We start from the raw sequence: 22,954 nt of genomic DNA, 5'->3' as shown, positions 1-22,954 counted from the left end.
AAATGTCAGTTGAACATTTTTATAATACATTTTATGTTCCTCATAACAATGAAAGTTGGGTGTGTATTGTTAGGAAAACAATCAGTAAGTGCAGATGTTGTCAAGTGAACCCTCTAAGAAAGAAAAACTAGATAGACTTAATTCCAGTTAATTATTTATTAACACCAGCTGTAAACTAAAAAACATGATGCAAACATGACTAAGCAGAAATTGACCATCAAACAAGAGACAAGATAATAAAAGAGGAGCTATTTTGAGGGAATAATCGATTTTTCCAAAATCAGACAAATTGTATTAATTTCATGTCTCCTGTGTGCTCCACACACGGGTAGATGCTGTGGAGGTAAATGACAACAAGTGACAACAATAGAGCACAGTTATGTCACACTTATTCAAAAGCACTGAAATATTCTTTAAGCATATAATTTTTGAAAAATCATGGAGAATTGTGGAAAGACACCCATTTCTGCCCTTCCCCTGCTCTGCTCAGGCTCCCCTGCTGGCTGCATTTCCCAGATTTTCGTGACAGGCGACTCCCCAGTGGGTTCAACCCATGGGAAAGCCCAGTGGGAGAGCAAAGGGCGGGAAGAAGGGGAAAGCCAGGTTATTTTCTCTGTGCTTCAGGTGATACCTCTGGACATGTCTCACGTCTTCTCTGTATCTGCAACTCCTGCTCTACCTTACTGTCCCAGTTCCACTTTGCTCTGGGTGACCCTCAGTCCTGGCCCTGGTCTCACAGGCTTCTCCCTTTTCTCTTCTAGCCTAGAAGTCCCAGTGACTTTGTGCTATTTCTGCTCTCTGGGTGGTCTCAACAATCCCTGTTGGGTGAGACTTTCTGCTTCTTTATAACCAATTCCCTGTATTAAATCTATCCCCTTCCTCCATTTCAAATACTTAGAGTCTACCCGTGCCCCCACTCCATGCCCACCAGTTGAATTGTGACAGAATGAAATAGAGATTCTAGAAACAAAAATGAGCCAATTTCCAAATGAATTACTAAGCAGATTGCTTATGTGCACCCAAAAGTCGACAGTGATCACTGAGTCAACAAGAGTTTTTTAAGAGCAATCGTGACCAATTCACTTTGCTTGTTTCATTGGTAGTTGAAGAAATACTGGCACTGGTACACGAGCAAGGCCTTTGAAGTGATCTCTCACGATGTCTTTGTGGTTAATAGACACATGTGTGCTGGATGATACAGATTTATTCAGGTTTATAAGTTGTACTGGAAAATACCTAGAGGGAAGCATGGCTGCCTTTCAATATTTGAAGAGGGATTAGATTAGATCTTTGAAACACTAGAGGCTAGAGCCAGAATCAATGTTTGAAGTTCAGGGAATCTGATTTTGGCTCAGTAAAGAGAAGTGCCTTCTAAGAATGAGAGTTCTTCAGAAATGGAATAGGCTGTCTATGAGGAAGACAATTTCTGCCCCTGGTTACAGCCACAGATTTTAGCTGTGAGGAATGGGGTGAAAGGGATTCTTGCACTGAGTTTGAAATAGATGATTCCTAAAGTCTCTTCCAACGGTGAAAGCGTAGGAAGTTGTGAGTATGGTCATCCATGCTTCGTACTCACAGTGGCACCAAATGTAATTTTGTCATTTGATGAGACTACAGAAGGAGCCCCAAACTTGCACTGCCTCTGAGGGATCATGGTTCATATAAATGATCACTGTCCTGGTGAAGAATCAATTAATCAAGTTCCTGGCTTATAAAAGCATAAAAATATTAGTTTTTAGTTCAAAAAGAAAAAGTTTTTCTTGAGTTCTGAGAAAATCAGCATACTAAAAGGGGGCACAAAGGATCAGCAAATACTGTATAAATATAATCATGATGATACATATTTAGAGTAAAGATATACATGAAAGAAATTTTGAAGGTTTTAGTGAGGAATGGCATCAGTCTTGTATGGGTTAGTTGTTAGGACAAAACTCAACTTTATAAGAAAGTTTTTGTAGAATATGAAATTTTTAGCGGATATTATCATCACCTGCTTGGACAGAAAACAGTTGAACCTCAGCTATAATCAATTAATCAATCATTCAAAAAGCCTTCATCAAGCACATGCTATATGTTTAGTATCAGAGATAGCCATAAGCAAAATTTTTAATCAGGAGAAGTTGTATTCTTGTCTCTTTTTCTCTGCACTTGTCCACTACATGATGTCATCCATTTGAAAGTGACCTCCAGATCTCTACCCTCTACTTTTCAGGAATGGATCTGAGAAAATAATTTGCAATAAGACACAAAATATATTCCAGGTAACACTGGTTGTTGAATGGAGGTATGAATGAGTGAAAGCATGAGTGTACTTCTGTTAAGAGGGTTTCATTCACTTGTTCTGAGGAACATCTTTTGGGTGCCTATTGTAAACAAAGCACTGAGTGAATAACACATTGTCCCCACTTTCAGAAATCTCCAGGATCGTGATGATAGATCCATGCACACAGAGCTAATTGTAATACAACATGATAAGCGCTGTGCTACAGGTATTAACACAATGCTATGGTAACACAGAGGAGCACGTGATTGATTTATTAATTCAGCAGCAGTGGGGGTTGGGTGAAAGGAAGGAACTGTTGGGGGGAAATCTTCAGATAAGGAATGTCTTGAAATCAAGACTAAAGGAAAAAATATTTCTTCCCAAAGAAAGGAGTAAGGGGAAGGATCCTGTAAGCAGCAGCAGGAGTTTGCATAGAGCCTTAAAGGTATTTGCTTTTTAACAGCTACAGGTTTCTGCTGGCATTAACCAGGGGTTAAAGCACCACTGTGGGAATTTAAGGAGACATTGTCTTTAATAAGCTCTTCATAGGAAGCCGCTTATTCTGCATAGGGCCAGCCTGGTCCATTACTCTGCTATATACTTGTATATTAACAGTGCTTAATAATTACTCTGAATGGTCTGATAAATTCAATGAGTAATGCACACTGAGTTTTTAGGTTTCAAACAGAAGTATTCAGCTGAAACTTTCTGCATTAATTCTTCCTTTCAGAAGTAACCTCTGTTGGCTCATTTTTCAGAGAGGTGTTCACTTTGCAGAAGTAAACTTATCTACAGCATGACATACAATAATGTTAATGTACTACTCACAAGATTTTTTTTAAAACATGTATTTAGAACTAGTGGTCTCCAAGCACACCAATCTTTTAGCACCTGCCAACTTTTGTGGCAGCTCACAAAGTAATGGTACCTCCCACTTCTCTAGATTTGCCTTTCCTCTCCTGGGCAGAAGTATTGAAAGGAGAATCTTATAGGCCAAAAGAAACAAGGTCAACAGACTGGATAGTCAGGCCCATGTGGATTTGCTACCCAAAATCTACTTGAAGGATCAACTGCAGATTTCAATAGCCATAGCCTGAAGAATTTCTCTAATAAACTAGAAGCAATCAATGAAAGCAAACACTTAGGAAAAGATCAGTTTCAGCTAGGAAGATGTTATAGTCAGAATCTTCCTAGGATTATTACATTTGCAAATAATGTACACAAAGTTTTAATTTAGCTTTCAATTTTACTAGTGTTGAAATCTTGTTCTACTTTGGATCTACTGATTTTTCCATTCCAGAGTCAATACCATTTTTAAAAGGTGGTTTAAAAACCAATAATTTAATCCACATTCTGCTAAAACTTTTAGCATAAGTTTCTTACTCAGATGTATTTTTTCTTACTTAAAAAAATCTGATTTTAATTGCCAAACTCATTAAAAAAATCAATTCAATGAAAAAATGCTATGATTTTCCACTGTTTTTTTTCTTTCTTAAACCCAAGGGAAAACATGGATGAACAACAAAAAGAATGCCCTGTATAGAGTATTCTTTAATGTCTCACTTTGGTGATGTATGAAATCAAAACCAAATTGTTTGAGCCAGCTAAAAGGCTTCAATTGAATTATCCAGAGTGCTTGTGTTTTGCAATCATTTCTTGTGATGATTTTGGTTTGTTCCTCTGGTATGCACCATCATATTAACACATGCTAAGTAAGGGGCAATTTTTAAAAATACATGCTTTGGTTGCTAAATCTGCGTCTACTCTTTTCCTGGATCAAAAATTATTCTGGAGTTTCCAGTAAGAATGATTAAGACAAGATGAGTAGAAGGAGCAACCGAATGGAGCTAAAGGAGATGAATAAGTGTTTGCTAAATAAAGCCATTTTTTTGGGGGGGGGGGCATTTTTCTCTTGTGGGGAGAATGTGATATTTTTCTCATTTGAATGTCCTTATGATGCAAAAATATTTAGACAATTTAATGAAACCCATAGAAGAGCTTGAGTCATTTATCTGCATATTGAGTGTATACATTACAATTTTGTTAAATGGACTGGCTTCTAGAACTAACTGAAATCATACCTAATATGGTCACTACCAGTGAATGATCATAAGAAACCAAATAGTTCAGAGTCACTCAAAGGAAAATTTTTAAGGAGAAATTTCTTTCCAACATTGAGGCTGTGTTACTTAACACCTTTTTGGTTATAATAACAGAGATCCATGTCAGGCTAGCTTAATTAAAACGTAAGAATGTATTGTAAGGATACTTTACAGAGCACAAGGGCAGGAGGGGCTCATGAGGGACTCACACTCCATGAAATATTTTTCTTCATTCAAAATTTTCTAGCTAGAGGCCAAGTGTTCAATTTCCTGTTGTGTAATATAGTCTCTCCCCTCCCCCCCAACCCCGGTCTCTCTCTCTCTCATCTCAAGGCCTGGTTCTCGAATTCTAGGTACACTTCTGCTTCAGTCTTCCCTCCCTGCTTCTCTACACCCTCTACTGTACACAGCTCCCCAGTTTACACGTCCTCAGTGTAGCAAAGTAGTCCCCAGTCCAGATTTGTAGGAAAGAAAATCAATCAGAGCAACGTTGACTTAGGAAAGGTGTTGACTCTTAGTTGGCCAGGACCAGCTAGAGTCTCATGTACAAATACAGTTGCCAGGTTTTGATCTCCATGGGAAGGAAGGGAGTGTTGGCTTCATTGGAAAAGAGATATAATGAGGTGGCAGACCCTTTGAAAGTAACCCGTTTACAAATATAATCAATTTAGTTCACTTAAAGATGCATACGTATATAACCTATAGTTCTCCTACAACTTCAGTATTCTCACTGAAAGTTTACTACGTAAGACATTTAAAAATATTTGACCAGATAGTTTAGGAAATTTAGTACAGAGAGGCAATATGTATCGGGGAAAGAACAAAGACTTAGGGAGAGACAGATTTGAGTTCCATTTTTGGTTCCTACATTTAGCATGTTAGGGGCTATAGGTGGTTATTCATTTTCACAGTCTCAGTTTGCCCACCTATATATTGGGGATAATGATACCTACCCCACAGGAGTTCTGATAATAACAACACTGACTAGAACATCAACAATGACTAGACCAGTGTATAATTCATGCTAATAGTCAATACATGAAGCTATTATTACTATCTTTCTCTTTAGTGTGATTTGGAATCATATAATCAGCAGTATAATTTCACATAAAGTGTAGCTATGTTTCTGGCTCAAGACGGACTACTTTGAAAACAGCCGCTGAAGATAGAGAAATGAATATTTTTTCTTAAAGTTAAATTATGAAAGCAACTCAAAGTGAAGCAGAGAGGTATGCAAAGTCAATTTAAAGCAGCCTTCCCCAAACTTACTACTCCTTCTACAAGCTGGTGATTTCTGCACACTACCTAAACTCTTATTTAGTGTTTTTCATTAAACTAACTTTATATCAACTCCCCATTTAAAATTAACCTCATATCTGTAATACTGTTTTTGATGTTAGGGTTTGGTATACTGGTTAAACATTTTTTTCTAATAACCATATCATAAATACTTAATTATTCATGTAAAAAAGTGCTCATCTTTTTACCACATGACATGAACTTGCGGAAACACTGAATTTACAAGACAAAATGACTCCAAGGCTATAAAACTGACCTAAACTTGAGTGAAGACTTCACCATATTTAAAGAAAAAAATAGCTCAATCGAAAACAAAGTGGAGTTGGTCAGCCATAGAACAGAGCACAAGTGAGTCAGTCACTCAGTGACTGTCAGCAGCAGACTCGTGGCTCTCTGGGTGCAGGATGCCCTTCCAGGCCCACGTGATTGGTCTTTTCCTCCTGTGGAAACAGACAGATCAGGCTGTCAAAGAAAGCCACGAAACGTCCCTGTGATCTAGTTGATTCATTTGTAAAATAGGGATATAATATAGTACTTAAAGTATTGACGTGAGAAAGCCTTAAAACAATGTCCTAAATAAAAGTTCTTATTTTTTAATTAAAAAAGAAATCTCCTTACTCTTACTCTGATCCATTTTGGGTAGTCAGCCTGACTTGCCAGGCTACCTGAGTTATTTTTCTCCTGAAAACTGAATAAATAGGCAAGGAGGCCTTACATGTCCACCTTAATAAGCCTTGTTAGACAGCAAACAACAGTTTAATTTTCATCAGCACTGATAGTTGATTAACCTTCATGTCCTGGGGATGACCCTGGTCCAAGGTAAATTCTACATCGACGTGGACTCCTGGTGGCTAATTAACTTTCTCTAAGTATCAGGGCGCAAATGCTGCTGAGTCTTGTGCTGTGTAGTACATTAAACAACTATTTACTGAAATCCAGCTATAAATATGACATTACCAATAAGGAAAAAACAATAAGGAGATTCCTGGGTCTCAAAGATCTTATCATCTGACCAAGGAATTCACAAGTACACGTGTGAATTTTTTTTTTAATAGGTATGAGTACTTTTGCATATACTACTTCACAATAATCCTATGTTACGGTTGAAAAAACTGCGTCCAGAGATTAAACAACTGGCTGAAAGTCTACAATGAATGGTGACTCGTGGAACTAAGACCATAGTTGAAGTGCAGGATTCTTTACACTGTGGAACCCAGCCACAGGAGTGTCTCCAACATTGCAGATAGCCAGGCCTTTCGCGTAGATGTTCCACATTCAGCAGTTCCCAGCAGGGGCTCAGGAATCTGCATTTTAATAAAACGTCAGGAGGTTCTGTTGCACATCCCCTGCTTTGATAAGCACTGCATTCAGTTATTCAATGTTCGTATGAAATAATGAGAGCAATGTCAAAAGAATACACCAATTTGTTTAAAGTGCGAGGGTATTGAAATATGTCAGAATTCAGGGAGTGTGGAAGCGCCTGGGGAAGGGTAAGATGTTTTGTGCAGGCTGGTGCTGGCTGGGCACACAGAAGGCACATTTAGCTTATCTAGGGTTCCTGCAATGACTTAGACAATGTCTGCTCGTCACTACGTTCAGCTCCCACAAGAAATCCCAGGAGCATTTGTCCTGGAATTTGTCTTATTCCTTTTTTTAAAAAACTAAAAACTGGACTCAAAATGTCTTAAATTAGGAAAGAATTCAGCATCAAATGTTTCTTTTTGTCCTTATATGGATTTTTCTGAAAGCTCTGTCTAAAATATCATGTTCTTTCTATGTCATATTCATTGTGAACACAGGCAACAGGATTCTGCCCTTGGATGGCTTTCAGGGGAAGAGACAGAACGAAACAACAAAACACTTTATGTTTCTTTTCAACGGCACAGATCTTTATCATGTTCGGGTCAGGGTTGAGTTCAAAATGTTGCTCATTTGGGAGTGAAGAATTTCTATTTCCTAGATGATATGAAAAATCATAGAGTCAACGAAGTACAGAAAAACACTCACAGCTACTTTGCAGTGATTGTGAATTGAAAATTGTACAGATTGCATTATATGTGAGTGGACATTTAAGCATGAATACTTATCTGTAATTCATCTCTAAACCCCAAAGTAGAGGCCAGTGACTCTGGCAGGCAGGCATTTGTTCAGAAGTCTGGCTTTCAACATAGCCATCACTGTGTATTGGAGCCAGCATGGGATTTCCCCTCAGGGATATGGAAAGTGGCAGGAAGTGACCTTTCAATCGGGCCATTGTCTAAGGAAATGTTCCAACCATCTTTCCCTCAGCCTAGTTGGAGTCACATAATCAACACATTTGTGCAGGAAGGGGGGAGCCCCACTCAGGACCCATCCTTCTCCAAACAGCTCCTCTTCATTTGCTATTCCCTCTTGCCGAGCATTTGCCCAGCTTGGGGAAATCTCTGTGATTCAGCACTTACGTGAATGGTTATCCTGTCCCCCAAGTCATACTTTTATTCACCTGACTTGCAGCATATGTAAGACTATTACTGGCTTGGTACAGGCAGGGATATTTGCTATATATGATCTATGCCATCTCTTGCTGTAGTCCTTAATTTTAGTATATGTGTTTTATCTTCTAGGAAGAGTACACATTTTTGGAGACTATATATCATTCCTATACTTTTGAAATGGTTTTTAATTCAGAGCTCAATAAGTTAACAAATAAATACATTTTGCAGTGTCGATGATTAAAAACAGTCTCCCTTCTTTCCCTCTGCTCTCTCCTCCAGGAGGCTTTTAGAGACTTGTCCTTAAAATGAGATCTGGCTTCAGCCTTGTGTCTTTGCTTCTGTCATGATGCACCTTGTACATGTGGTTACCTTATCACAAGATGGAGAGACAGTCAGTGGCTAAGGCAGAGCCAGAGCTGCTGGTCAAAATTATGAAGAAGGCAAGATTGTGTTTAGTATCTTCCAACACCTCTGCCGAAGGTCATTGACTTTCTCTAGGTGGCCTCTGCTTTACCAGAGAAAAGCTCTTGCTCTATTTACCAAAATACTCACTGATGTTAGACTTACATCTCATCCAGAGTTTTCCCGATCTATTATTTGTCAAAATTCACCTGTACTGTATTTCAAATACTCTCTTACCTTGCTGTTTGCTAGGTGACAGTGCTTGGTAATGGGTGAATGAAATAAACAAATCTTTGCCATTGTAAGAACTAGCCAAAATGATACGCTTCTCAAGAATCAAAATACCAGAACTCTACTCCACATTATTTGTCATCAGGGAAATGCAAATTAAAACAATGAGATATCACTGCATGCCTATTAGAATGGCCAAAATCCAGAATACTGACAAATGCTGGAGAGGATGTGGAGCAATAGGAACTTGCATTCGTTGCTGGTCAGAATGCATAATGGTAGTCACTTTGGAAGATAAGTTGTCAGTTTCTTACATAACTAAACATATTCTTACCATATAATCCAGCAATTGGGCTCCTTCATAATTTACCCCCAAAAGTTAGAAATGTATGTCCACATAAAAAAACTGCACATGGATGTTTATAGCAGCTCTATTCACAACTGCCAAAACTTGGAAGCAACCAAGGTGTCCTTCAGTAAATGGATAAATAAAATTTTATACACCCAGACAATGGATATTATTCAGCACTAAAAAGAAATGAGCTATCAAGCTCCATTCTAATGGAGAAAAATTAAGTGCGTATTCCTAAGTGAAAGGAGCCGACCTGAAAATCTATGTACTGTATGACTCAAAGTGTATGACATTCTGGAAAAGGTGAAACTGTGGAGACAGTGAAAAGATCAATGGTTGCCAGGGGCTAGTGGGGAGGGAATAGGCAGGGCACAGGAGATTTTTAGGGCAGTGAAACTACACTGTATGATACTATAATGGTGGATACATGTCACTAAACATTTGTGCAAACACATAGAATGTGTAGCTCTGAGAGTGAGCCCTAATGTGCACTATGGACTTTGGGTGACTGTGAAGTGTCAATGTAGGTTCATCAATTGTCACAAATGTGCCCCTGTGGTAGGAGATGTTGATAACGGGGAGGGTTATGCATGTGTGGGGTCAAGAGGTGTGGGAAATTTCTGCACCTTCTGCTCCATATTACTGTGAACCTAAAACTGCTCTAGAAAATAAAGTCTATTAAAAAAAAATGCCCTCACAGTTTAAAGGCTCTTTAGAAGTCATGCTAAGTATATCGATTTGTTCTTACAGTCTCTTAAATGTATTCCTTCTTTTATGTTTGCATGGTTGCTGTCCTGGTTTCGGCAGAAGCTTCCAAAGTGGTTTTCTTGCTTCCTCTCTTCTCTCAGCCGCCTGCCCTATGATCTGTTGCCAAATTAATCTCTTTAAAACATCTCTTTTATCGTGTCACTCTTTGGCTAAAATTGCCCTCCTTGACCTCGATTGTTTACATTGCCTGGATGGCAGACATAAAGCATGTAGGCCACCTCTTTCTCCTTCCTCATGGCAGACATTAATAATCAGTCATGCTTTGTTTCCCCAAGAGCCAGTGGGCTCAGAAGCCTCAACACAGAGTCCTAATGAACCATTGTCAATTGCTAGGAGATTGTCCTCCAGATGAAACTTCTTTGTCACACAGGGACCACAACAGCAAATTCAAAGTGAAAGCCCATACCCAGTGAACCCAACACAAGCTGATCCCAGTCTGTCTTCCATTAGGTGTAGGTATGAAATATTCCTGCTCTGCTCTGGCAGAATTCAGAACCTGTCTGCTGAACATGCTCTAGTCTGTCCAGACTCTGGGGCCACTGTTTCTGAAACTTCCTTGCTACTTATGTTCAGCTTCCTTATTTTATTCGGTCCAAATAGGTCCGTGTTTCAAGGCTCAGCTTTAATTCTCTTCACTCCCTGCATCCTTCCTAGACCTTATCAGGCAGGAGTTGTCTTAACTGTCAAAGAACTGTCTGTGCCACTCATTTAATCGATGACTAATATAGGTTTCTGAGATGGCTCTTGTGTGGCTGTTATTTTCTTGTAGAGTGTGTATCCTCTCTTCCAGCTAGATTTCAGAGGGCAGAAACTATGTTTCCTACCTCTTCCTAGCTTTCACAGTGCCGAGTGACAGCATGTCATGAAACATAGGCATTTACTGCACGAGGCAGGTCAGTAAAAGAGAAGTTTTAAAAAAATATATGTATAAATATGTACATATATACATATATATGTGTGTGTATACACACACACACACATGCATACCTTTCCATGTTCCTCATACTATAGAATAAAATGTTCCTGCAAATAGGATGGTATAGTAGGGTAATAATTCTCAAACACCAATTGGAGACTGATGTAACCTTCAGCTAAAATAATGTTGTATATTTTTGTTTTGTAGTTAACATTTATTAAGAATTTATTTTCCACCCAGCACTGCGCTAAGGGTTTACACACAGGATCTTGTTTAATCTCTACAACTACCCTGTGAAGTAGAGACTATCCTACCTTCAGTTTGCAGATGGGGAAAAAGGTACAGAGAGCTTATAAAATGTGCCCAAGGATACGCAGCTGGTACATCACAGAATAAGATTTCTAACTGGCCATCTGCTGCTGGCTTTGAGGCCTTTATACCTCATCACCCCAAGTATAGCCTTCTGCATGGAAATGATTTTTGTTTTTTTGCTTTTCCCCCAAGACTGATTTGGTGACTGCTTTTAGACTTTCAGTAAGTAACATGGAATTTTAAAGGAAAGTGATAAGTGTCAGGATGCTTCACAAGAAGAAATGTGATTGGTTTGTCATAAGTGAGCAGATGATGCTCAGTGATTGGACCGGTATTTTATCAGCAAAAATATGAAGTAATGACAACAGACTGAAGGGGTCCAGTGGAGAAAAGAAGAGAGAGTCTTGGAGGCTGCAATGTGGTAGATCTGAGGAAAATAAGGGGAAGGGGCCCAAAGCCTTCTAGAATATGCTATCACAAAGGAAAAAGAAAAAGGAAGATAGAATATATAGCCTGTTTTAAGTGAGAATAGGCTAAAAAGAGCCCACAATGAGAAAATGCATGATGTGAAGTGACCGTCCCAGAGAGCTTAACTAAACAGAGTGGAGTTTATACCCCATGTCTCTTACACTAATAAAAGTGCTGTTCCCTAAACTGTGCTTGCTAAATTGCAATGACCAAGAAGCCATAGAGAGTTGGGGGAAAATTGGAAGCCATGAGAACTCCCTTTGTGGGAGAGGGCCTTCCAGTTTTAATTTTTAGGCGTTTGCACTTGCGAGAGAAACTTGAGATGAACCAGCAGTTGTCAAATGAGTGAGAGCTGGGTTGAACCTCCCCGTTTTGTCCCATACCATAAGCCTCTAAAGTCCTCCTATATAGAATTGGTCCTGAAACAGATCTTATTGGGGAGGAAAAGGTGAGGACATGCCTCTTCTTCTTTGTGCCCCATAGTTTTAATTGAGCCTCAAGTGAATTTCCTTAGAAGTCAATGGCGGCTCCTTGTCCCAGAAGGGACGGGGGAAGTGTGTGAAACAAGATGAGAGGTGGGACCATTATTCCCAGAACTCTTCTGACTTCTTTTTAGACCCTGGTCAAGGATAGAGCTGTTTGTTGTAATAAAATATCCAGTAGCGGGAAGTTGAAATGGAGGTTATACTAAAAAAAAAAAAACCCCAAACAACAACAAAAATGCTAATTTTAGCTCCATTCAAAACCCAGGGAAAAAAAATCAATGTTTACAGAATTAAGATTAATGGGCTGCCAAAATTCAACTCATTAGTTAGCAACACTACAATGTAGTGATAAAGTCTGTACTGGTTAGACTTACAGGGAATTAAAACTATATAATTGGGAATGCCTGTCCCCTTGCGTTTAGCCTAATGATTATGGACTTTTCTACTGAAAGAACTAGTAGGCAAAGTGGGTCTAAAAATCCCTACCTAAGAATTTACCCACTTCACTTGACACAGAGGGGGGGTCTTGTCAGAATATATTGAGTGCTGAAGATCATGCTTATTATAGCTTAAAAGCTTTTACAAATATTGATCCAGGCACTAGAGTGTTCCTCCTTGTGTAGATAAAATACTCCCAGAAACCTGAAGGAAGTGCACCTGGAAAAGGCAGACAAACACCGTTCTTTTTGACAAATATGGAGCTCTTTTCCTCCCGCTGGGAAGTAATGCATTGAGATTAGGGCTGTGGAAGTTCTCAGGGTGGATTTGGACTGGTCTGGGGTGCTTGTGTGTAAAGGTCTTGCCTTATTCAACATCTCTGTGCAGGAGGTGGGCATGTGGCAGGCCGGCCTGGGGGGATAATTGGAGAACAGAATGAGAGGACAGAGCGTGTTTATGATGCTCAGCTGAGATAACACATGCAGAAATCCCTAGCTCAGTGTCTGGCACAAAATAAGGACTGAAATGTTCATTTGGTGTTTCTATTGTTGTAGTCATATTTATTCATTTTAGTTCAACTTTTAGAGTTGCTTTCCTGCTTTACCAGGAAATCTCAATTTAACCTTCTGACTGGTGATCAATGTATTAGAAAAATGGTATTTTATTTCATGTAGGTCGCACAACCAGCATTGGCCTGCAAGCTCTCTTGATTTTAGAAAAGAGTGGTAAACATGTATATTTAAAAATTCCCCTTAAGGTCCTATGACATGTGAATCCTAGAGTCTGATTCCTCTACCTTATATCTGCACAGAAGTTAGCAGTTGGTCTTCAAAAGGGCAAGTGGGAGCACACGTCCCTTCACAGAACCTTTACAGATGGAAGGCCTTAGAAATTCTCCGGCTTAATGTTCACATGAAGAAATAATTTTCCCCAAAGTCACAAAACTCATTAATGGCCAAGAAGGCATTAGAGGCCAGCTCTTTTGATTTCTGGGCCAGTATTCTCTTTTTTCATTAGAAGATCAGAGATTTTTATTCTTGTCTAAGTCTTCTGAATAGCCTTCTCAGGCCATGTAAATTGTAAGCTGGATAAAACATAAGGCGTCTTGAAAGGAAACCTTCCCTCACAGGGAGAGGTCAGTAGGATTGAGGGCATTTTTACTGCAGTATTTCCAGGCCCACTTGCTGTCACAGGCTAGCCCAGAAGGATGGACAACTGAGCATGGTTAAGGCGTCTATAGCTGGTCCCTCCCGGGGCTGCCATATAACCTCAGGTGTGGCTTTCCTTATACAGCTACCAAAAGACTGCTGAGTGACAACCACATTCCCTTGAGGAGTTGAGGAAGATGGGAGAGGACAGCTTAAGATCCTGGGGAGCAGAATGCAAGTTCTGGCAATACTTTTCCCTTTCATTGCCTATCTTCTGTCTGCCCTACTTCTGAGGATGCTAAATTCAGGATGTGAAAGAAAGATTATTCGCTACACTTACCCCCTCAAGTGTATGTTTGCACATTTGTGGGGAGGAGAGTGATGCTGGTTTCATGAAATTCCTGTATTTTAAACAGAGATTGGAGGACTTAACTGGGAGCAAGTGAAGACTGCATAAATGAAAGAATAAATAAGAACTAGAGCTAAAAATAATTTAGGGTTGTTAATCATTATAAAGCTGATTAATTTAAAAGAAGTTAAAAGAGCACATAAGATCCTGAGTGGCTACATCATCACAGAATATTTGAGACCACAGTTTCTAGTTGCTAGATGTTACCAGAAGAGTTAATTAGCCCAAATTGTGGCTGCTGGTTGCTTTAGCTGTCTTCAACTTGAAGTTTTTTTTTTTTTAAGTAAGTTTTAAAGCTAATTAGAATACACCTGGGATTCACGGCTAAAGCCAATAGAGTTTCCCCCAGGGGATTTTTTTTTTTTTATATCAAAATTTTAAAAAACGAAAAATGTCAGAGGAAAAACATAGTCTTTAGATTCAGAAAAAGAATAGCATAACCATTTCAACTCAGCAGACCACAAGGCCAAACAAGCTTTGGCTAGAATTGAATGCTGTGTGCTTCTGTTCAGAGAAGAGGATGCTTCCCAGATGTGTCTGGGGGACTACCTGCCTCACTCTTATTTATCATCAGCTCGAACACAGGATGTGGTGTCACTGGCTGGTAATCTGGAAATGGCCTTTTATTTTTACAGATCTGTAGAAGAGATTCAATAGTTGTAAAGGATGGAATGGTGTAAAGCAGCTTGGAACTCGCAACAAAGAAAACCAGGAGGGAAAAAATTCGATAAAACAACTTATGACTATGGGATCTTTTCCTTGTGTCTGTTGGACAAAGGTGCCAAGTGGATTTTCTAGTTTCAGAGAAAAGCCAGTTCTTCCTCCCCACTCTGTAGCCCGTGGTCTTAGAACATCCAGAGGCCTTTTTTTTTTTTTTTTTTAATTTACAAAACCTTAGTATTCTTTCAGATCCTAGGACTGATTCCTTTGTGAGTTTCATAAAGAAAAGAAACTCCCCCCAGAGCTGCATAGGCTGGTGGTTCTCTGTTTCTCCCAGGCTTTTCCGGATAATGTCCCTCAGATTAAAGCCCCATAATAGGCTGGAGAAAGAGGATTCTCCAGTGCACGGCAGGGATAATGTCACTGCTCAGTTCCTGATTCTGCTGAAAAGTTATCCTGAGTGTAAAAATCTTCTGTTCTCTCTCCACAGAAGAGGTATGCCTGAGGTGAGCCTAGGTCCTCCCTGAGACCTCCCGTCTGCTCTCTGAAAGATGCGAAAGCTGATTTCCAGCTGAATTCTCTTGAGGCCTGAAACTTGCTTGCTGCAGATCAGTGCTTTCTAATAGAATAGGGGGCTGAGGAAATTTGGGAGAAATATTTTCTATTTTTTCAGGAAACAAACTAATAAGCCCCAGTGCCCAATACCCAGGGGAATATGAGACGTGGGCATAGAACGCTGGGAATTTGGGCTGGTGAATGATAGCTGGGGTCAGAACTTGGGTCTCTTTGCTTCCAGTTTTATGATCTTCCCACCAATGAGGTGCCACGTGGCTTCCCTTGTCGCCGCAGGGCAGTCAGGAAGGAACAGCCGAGGCAGTGTGGGACAGTGCTGTACTGTGGAAAAGCTTTGCCTCGTGTGAGCACAGTCAGCTTGTATATAGTTGACTTTCCCCAGGGGGGAGTCAGGGGAAGGCAGGGTGTATTTATCAGCTCCGTCCTCTTCTCCCCTGCCTTCCCCACACCAGAAGGACACATGCGGTTGCTTCTCAGCTCAGGGAATGCTTGGGTTTGGAGGGACCACCCAAGCTGCGCGGCCTGTGACCACTGCAGAGTCACCGCAGCGTCAGCGGTGGCAGCAGGGAGAAGGGGCTGCCTTTGAAGTTCAGGGATGGGAGGACCAGGGCTATTTTGGGTTTGGCCTGAGGTAACTCGCACAGTGTGTAACCCCTCCCCCAGTATTTGCATACAGGAGACCTCATGTTTCATTGACTACATTAAAAAAGAAATTAAAAAATCACCAATCACAAAAAATAGTCCTCAGTGTGGGTATGCAGCAGTCCTGATTTTTTCTTGCTGCTGATGGAGATGCTGGTGGCAGAGGGAGGTGGGGTTAGTAATTGATTGCGTGTTTGTGAACATTAGACCTTTGTACCAATGGAAGGTGAGCAGTTTATTTCCCAGTCAGACTCCCCAGGAAATGTTGGCCAGTCTTCACATGATGCAGCCATCTGAAGCTCTCTAAATTTCCAAAAGTGGCAATCCCAATTTGTCAGGAAATTTGCCTCAAAGTATAGCAGAACAACAGCCTGTGAACCTGCAGCAATTTGAATGTAATTGATGGAATCAAGTTCTCACCATTTGCAAACTCTGACCTTGGGAAAGTCTTAACCTCCCAGCCTCAAGTCCCTTATCTGTTAAATGGGGCTAATGCCAGCTACTTCAGCATCCTGTGAGAGTTAAATGACACACTGTGGTAAGGCTCCATGCACAGTGCCTGGCTCACAGGACTAATCAGGAAATGCTGATTCTTATTACTTGTTAGGTAGGTGGCTTCATTATTATATCAAGCCTTTTGTGAGAGTGGCCCTTAATATGTGGAAGTCATTGAAAGTCCAGCCAAGCTTAAGACCAACCAAAGGGATATGGTTTGGCTCCACTATCTAAGCTCTGAGCCAAGCCATCAAAAAGGATTGAACACATTTTAGGAGAAAAAATATATTAAGTGATGAGGTGGGTGTGACTGAGACCATAAAGAATCAATGCCACAATATTATTATTGGTTTGGCTCTTCCTCATTTATAAACACTGAGCCTAGTTTGAGTGGTTCAGTTTCAGCCTCATTGACAGGTTCTTCATTTTACTTTTAAAATCTTGTGCATATTAAGGAAAAGATATACTTGTGCTCTATTTTTGTTACTCTGCACCACGCTCATACGAACTCTGTGCATCTTTGTCCTGTATTTTACGAATCATCTCCAGGTTTTTGCTCTAGTAAGCATTGTGTTTTTCAAATCAAATACAGCTTGAGATTGAATTAGATGACAAATAATGAAGTGGCTTTATCACAAAGTCTCAGAAACTCAGAGAATGGAAGTTTTGCCCTGTTCTTTCTTTTCCCTGGATCTGCTCCCTGAGGTTAGTGGTGGTCAGGAGCAAAGCTGTCCTCTGCACCCATCTGGGTTCTTTGAGAAAGCACAATATTCTGATGAAAGAAATCCTAAAACATTCCTCAGGGAAGAAGCATTGGGACTGTGTTATTCAAGGGCTGTCTTCTTTGGGTCAGTAGTTAGGAAAAAGAACTAATGATGATTCTGACCTTGTAGGAAACTGAGGCAGTGTCTCTGACCAATGAATCAATCTCACAAGGCGGGGAGCAGCAGGAAAGTAAAGACCCAGTGTCACACTGAGAAATTTGAAAAAAATTTTTGGATATTTCTCTAGAATATTTATTTTTCTTTTTAATGCCTATAGTCATTTTTTTTCTAGTTTTTCGTGCTTATCTTTTGCTATCCAGAGAGTTTATACCTTATATACTTGTAAATATAAATACATAAGTTTATACCTTATATACTTATATATCTGTAAATAGATTTTTGTGGGGGCAGTCTCTTTTTATATTTGTGTTTCTTTAGTGCCTATGATCTGTGCCTGGTATTTACTGAATTCTGTAATAAATTACAGGATAAGAGAAATTTTTGATTGATTACAAATAAATACTCTCTGGATTATTGTGGGAGTTTGCCCAGACACCTCAGTCCTTGAATTCTAAACATACTAGAACATCTTAGGTGTTCACAATTCTGTATTTTAGTTTCCTCTACTCATGCACCTCAACATGCTTTAAAATTATTTTTCTTTTTACAAGCAAAAAGCTTGTCTAACCATCCTTCTCCTTTCATAAGATTCACAACTTTCTTCAAATCTTTTGTTTTTATTTTTAGAGGTGATTTAACATATCCTATAACTTGTAAGTATCAGGCCAAATCATCCGTCTTGTTTCAGTTTAGAAAAATGTTAGCACCAAGTTCTGTTGCTGCCAAAGCATAGATTTCATGCTGTTCCATGGTTGTTCCTACTAAGGGGAGAATATGCGCTCAATTGCCAACACTGCACCGGGACTCTTGACAAAGGAATTTTATTATGCCCGCTTCCAATTGGATGCAATGCAGCGCTTGCCAGGAGCATGGCAGTGGCTACTGCTCATGCTGCAGAATTGCTGTGTGGTCAGGTCAGGACTTTTTTCTTAATACTTGCTGGGTCAGACTTTCTTGTGGGTTTGTGTGTGGGAGGCAAGGCAGACACCGTGTGTCAAGGAGAGGCCCTCTGCCTCTTGTGTAGGGAAATTACTGCCACATGAAGGTAGGGCAGGAAGCCAGGGTCTGTCCCCGGAGCCTTCGAAGGTGGATAACTTGCCCCCTCTCCTGTGTGCAGGTACGCTTGTGCTAGAGTAAGAGAGTTATGTTCCTGGAACACAAGCTCCCGACTGCCCATTATGTACTCACAAGTTCAAAGTCAGGCATCTTTGGCTGCTGCTTTAAGTCATGTATTGTAACCAGATTGCCGGAAGGAAGCCAAACAGTGAAAAGACTGCTTAACTTACCTGTGTATTAAAGGTTATCCATTTAAGTTAGGAGTGAATGTTGCATCAAATCTAGTCACCTTTCTTGGGCATACAGAATCATTTTAGTAGGAGTTGTAACGAATACTACTAATTCAGTGTGAATTGCATGTTCCTGACAAAACTAAAAACCCAGTGCTACTGTTAGTGTCCTTCAAGGGATGGTAAAAGTCCAAATTCATGTCAGAAATACCCCATACGTGTGGTGAAGACTGACCAGATCAAAGATTCCAATTTCAAAGGACTAGCCATGTTAAATATAGGCTTAATATCTGAAAGTAGATTAAATACAGAGATAATTATACATAATAATTATAGCTGAGGGTCACATTTTACAGAATAGCTAGTTAATAAACTCAGCAGTTTAATTGGATCAAACTCACCAACTATTTATATGTGAAAATAATCACCCTCCTGGTTGCAAAATCAAAACTTTTAGTTTGGGAATTTAAGAATTATATGCCAAAAGTGAAAAGTATCTCTTTAGCAATGAAATCAGACAGTTCTCACTGTCCTTGTGACCAGTGCTTCCGTCCTTAGGTGATTTGATTTTAAAAAGATAGAGTACTAATAATCAGACACTCTGCTTCACTAGAAGAATCTTGAAATTAAGAGGGAGGTGTGTAAAGGATTTCTGCTGCTAGTAGAGAATAATTTCCTCTGCCTTTGCATTATTCATTTCATGTAAATTTTGGTAAAGTTCATCACAGTGATTATTATTTCATTTACCACATTTTAGGTGTTTATAGCACAATTTCCACAGTAGGATCTTTTTCCTTTTCCACATTAACATAAATGTGTGTATTCCTGATGGAAAAAGGAGCCTTTTAAGAAGTAGATAATTGACACACATCACCCTAGCTCACTGCCTTCAGAGCTTACTGCAAAATGACCACTCTCCCCCATGATGTCTAGAAGTGGGCTTTTTAGGGTACAATATTTATGTACCATATAATTATGCACCTGTGGCAATTAACACATATTGCATACACCAGGCAGTATACAGATGATTTTCGACGCTCACAACTACCCTGTAAGATGGGAATAATAATTCTCAGCTTTAGGACTGAGATTCTTAGGTTCATTGCCTTCCTCAAATGTACACAACTAGTATAATGGAAGAGCCAGGATTCTCAAGTAGGGAATCTCTCATAGTCACTGCAGGGAACTCATCCTCCTTGAAAGAAATCCTGGGCTTAGGAAAGACCAAAACAAGGATATGCCTAGTTGGTGTGTGTTGGGCTGCAACCTGTAGGCCTGCAAGCCCTGTGCTTGTCCAGCCTCAAGACCAAAGAAAGAGCCCGGAGACAGTGACAGAGACATCAGTGGTTTCTTGGATAGGGTATCTTATACATCTGAAACAACGAGTCCTAGAGCAACACCCCACTGTGTACAACGGACAGCAGGCAGGACATGACAACAATCTTCGCTACTCAAGAAAGGAGGCGGCTACCATTTATAGGGGGAATTGACGTCAGGTGGCTCATCAGTTACCGGGAAATCAGCAGCTGGGGCACATCCCTCACAGCCCCTCAGAATAATGACCATCACAAGGGCAGATGTTTCCCTTTAATAAAATAACAGGTGGAACGTTCTGGCCTAAGGATTAGAACAAGCACTAGGTGGGGCAGGTTGTAGGTGAAGCAGGTATTTGGTTGACCAGGGGATGCACAAAGAGCAAAAGAACAGTCATCTTGAATGGCCTGACCATACAGCCTGACTCTCACAGTATCCTGAAACTGCTCCATGAGCACCTTCAGACCTCCTACAGCTGGTTTGGTTTTGTAGATTCATATAACTTCAGCACTGGAAAGAGGCTTAAAAGTCAGCTACCTGAATTTCCAAGGGGTCATCTAGCCTGTGCCTGGATGCTGCCTAAGTTCTGCTGAGGCAGTGAGTCTTCCTTCTTGGAACAGCACAACTCATAGAAAGTTCTTTATATTCAGCCAGACTCTATCCCATGATGCTTCCATACAGAATAAGCCTAATACACCTTCTGCATAGCAGAGATATTTGAAGGGGATTTCAAATTCCTTCTATTTTTTTCTCAGCAGTCCCAGTGCTTTTAGCTGAGCTCTATAGGATATGGTTGTATTTCCCTTATGAAGCTATATTCTCTTCCCTGAATGCTGTGCAATCTTACAAGGTAGCATTAAGATCTAAGCACAACACATCCAGGACTGATTCAACAGTACAGACTAGAGAGGGACTGCCACCTAGGAATTTTAAAGACTGCATGTCTAAGATTACATTTGGCAGCCACAGGAAGCTTTGTGATTTAATTCTAGCTGAGCCCCCTTCACACTCTCCCTTCACCTCAACAAATGCAGGTCTCAGTTTCCAGCAAAACTTGAGAATTCTGAAATCCTGTCATAGTTTCAGGAAGGAACCCTCAGGAAAGAGAGTCAAAGTGCACATCTTTGTTTCCAGGAAAACAAGCAAGGAGATTCAATTTTTAGCATAGCAGGTGTTTGTCCTTCCTCTGGCACTCCACACTTGTGCCTGAGTCTTAGCGGGGATAAGGTGTGGAGTGACTGGTCAGAAGTAAATGAACAGAAATCGTATTTCCCAAATGTCTGCAACATAGTAAAAGACAGAAGGCAGTGCTTCTAACAGACTCAGGTTCCAATGTGAGGGCCAATGATTTTGTTCATCTGTTAGCTCTTGCAGTGCCCCTGAACATCATTCACCATGGCCAGGATGGATTTGCTGTACACAGGAGTGACCTTCTCACCTGCCATGCCCATAGGTATGTGAGAATCTACGATGGAGCCGGAAGAATTGTATCTTCCTGCTTCGTACTCAGAAGGTGGGGAATATATTGTGTGCTTTGGAACAAACGTGTGGGTATTGTTAGCATGACAGTGGATTTACTATTCCTTTTGTGAAAATGTAAGATGATATAGAATAATTTTCAAAAGTGTAAACTGAATACACAAATAGTACATTATGCTCCATTTCAATTAGCAGAGTAGGTATAAAATTTGTATGGACATATAATCAGATATTTATTTGTTGCATGCATTTTAGATACTCATAATAGACAGCTGTAGGGTATTTGGTACTCTCTGGATCAAATTTGAATTGGTGACCTAGTTGCAAAACCCCCTGTTCCATGTTCATCAAGCATATAATTGTATTTAAATTTCTAGCACATTCAAAGGTAAAACAAATCATAATTTTATTTTTAAATGATTGTTTTAATCTTTTATAATAGGATGCATCTTTCAACATTTTGAGAATAAATGGAAGAAAAAGACTTAAAAGTAAAGTACCTTAAAACATCTGACTTTAAGAGGTAAATGTTTTCACATCTATGTTTAAAATATGTATATTATATGTATAAACTTGATCTCTTCCATTTAGAGATGAGATAGGCAGGCATGTAAGCACCTGTTTTGCATTGACAAATTTCAACAGGCATTTTATGTGGGGGTAAAATAATTGGGCCCATTAAAAAATTGGTATGTTTCTATCCTGAAAAAAGTCTGCAATGTTTCCATATCTGGACTTGCCAAAAATGCCCACATTTCCCACGTCCTCAACGTAAATCAAACCCATACATTCTGTGCACAGGCACCCATACACAGAAAGATCCTGAAAGAGAAAATTTTTGAAACGTGTAGAACAAAGAAAGGGAAGCGGAGTCTCCTTTGAATGCAAACCTGTTATATATTAAGTGTCTTCAGAATTCATGTAAGGGGTTTTTCTCCTTTCTTTCCTTCTCTTGTAGGTCTCTAAGTCCACTGATGGCAGGAAAATCTTCAGTGGTTCCAGAGACAAGCTGCTGGAAATCCTGCACACTTATTTCCTAGAAGGAAGTGAGCTGATGAGGAGAGTAATTCCTTCAGAGAGATCCTCCCTTTAAAAAACTTTAAAGGACTCCAAATTAAGCCATATCCATTTCTAGGACCCTAAAGAGAATCACAAAAGCCAGCGTCACTTGCTCAATGTTAGGTGATTTCAGGAGCCTTAATAAGGGGAGAGCAAAGGGGGGGCAGGATAGTGAATAAATTGTGAGAACCTGCCAAGTAACAGGGCATTTCTTTAATTCCAAGCATCCTGTTCTATTTCACTTTGTATTTCAATTTAAAAAAAGTGTCTTTTTAAAAAAATATATTTTTGCTATTAATATTCAGCACTTACTATCTGAGTACAGATCCATCATTCATTAGGTCTAGGGTAGATCACAACCTAATTTACAAATTCAAAATCATAAGTCAGATCAGCTCAATTGCTCAAGGCCATGTATTTTTAAGTTAGAGTACGCACTGAAAACTTTCTGTCCTTGAACTTGTGTACTGGGCAATGATGCTTTTCTATAAGAAT

General features: G+C 39.8%; 1 long non-coding RNA gene across 1 annotated transcript in view; it reads left to right on the top strand.

Moving 5' to 3' along the window:
• LOC130838766 (uncharacterized) overlaps positions 1–22,660 on the top strand; it is a 136,448-nt gene extending 113,788 nt beyond the window's left edge. The window contains exons 3-5 of the long non-coding RNA XR_009049711.1: positions 21,287–21,374; positions 21,843–21,923; positions 22,359–22,660. This is a non-coding gene — a long non-coding RNA (uncharacterized LOC130838766). The remainder of the gene's footprint in view (positions 1–21,286; positions 21,375–21,842; positions 21,924–22,358) is intronic.
• The last annotated feature ends 294 nt before the right edge of the window (positions 22,661–22,954 follow it).

Source organism: Hippopotamus amphibius, chromosome 1 (genome assembly GCF_030028045.1).
Source record: "Hippopotamus amphibius kiboko isolate mHipAmp2 chromosome 1, mHipAmp2.hap2, whole genome shotgun sequence".
Lineage (NCBI taxonomy): Eukaryota > Metazoa > Chordata > Mammalia > Artiodactyla > Hippopotamidae > Hippopotamus > Hippopotamus amphibius.
Note: the sequence above shows the minus strand (reverse complement) of the source record. Positions and strands in the feature narration are given on the sequence as shown.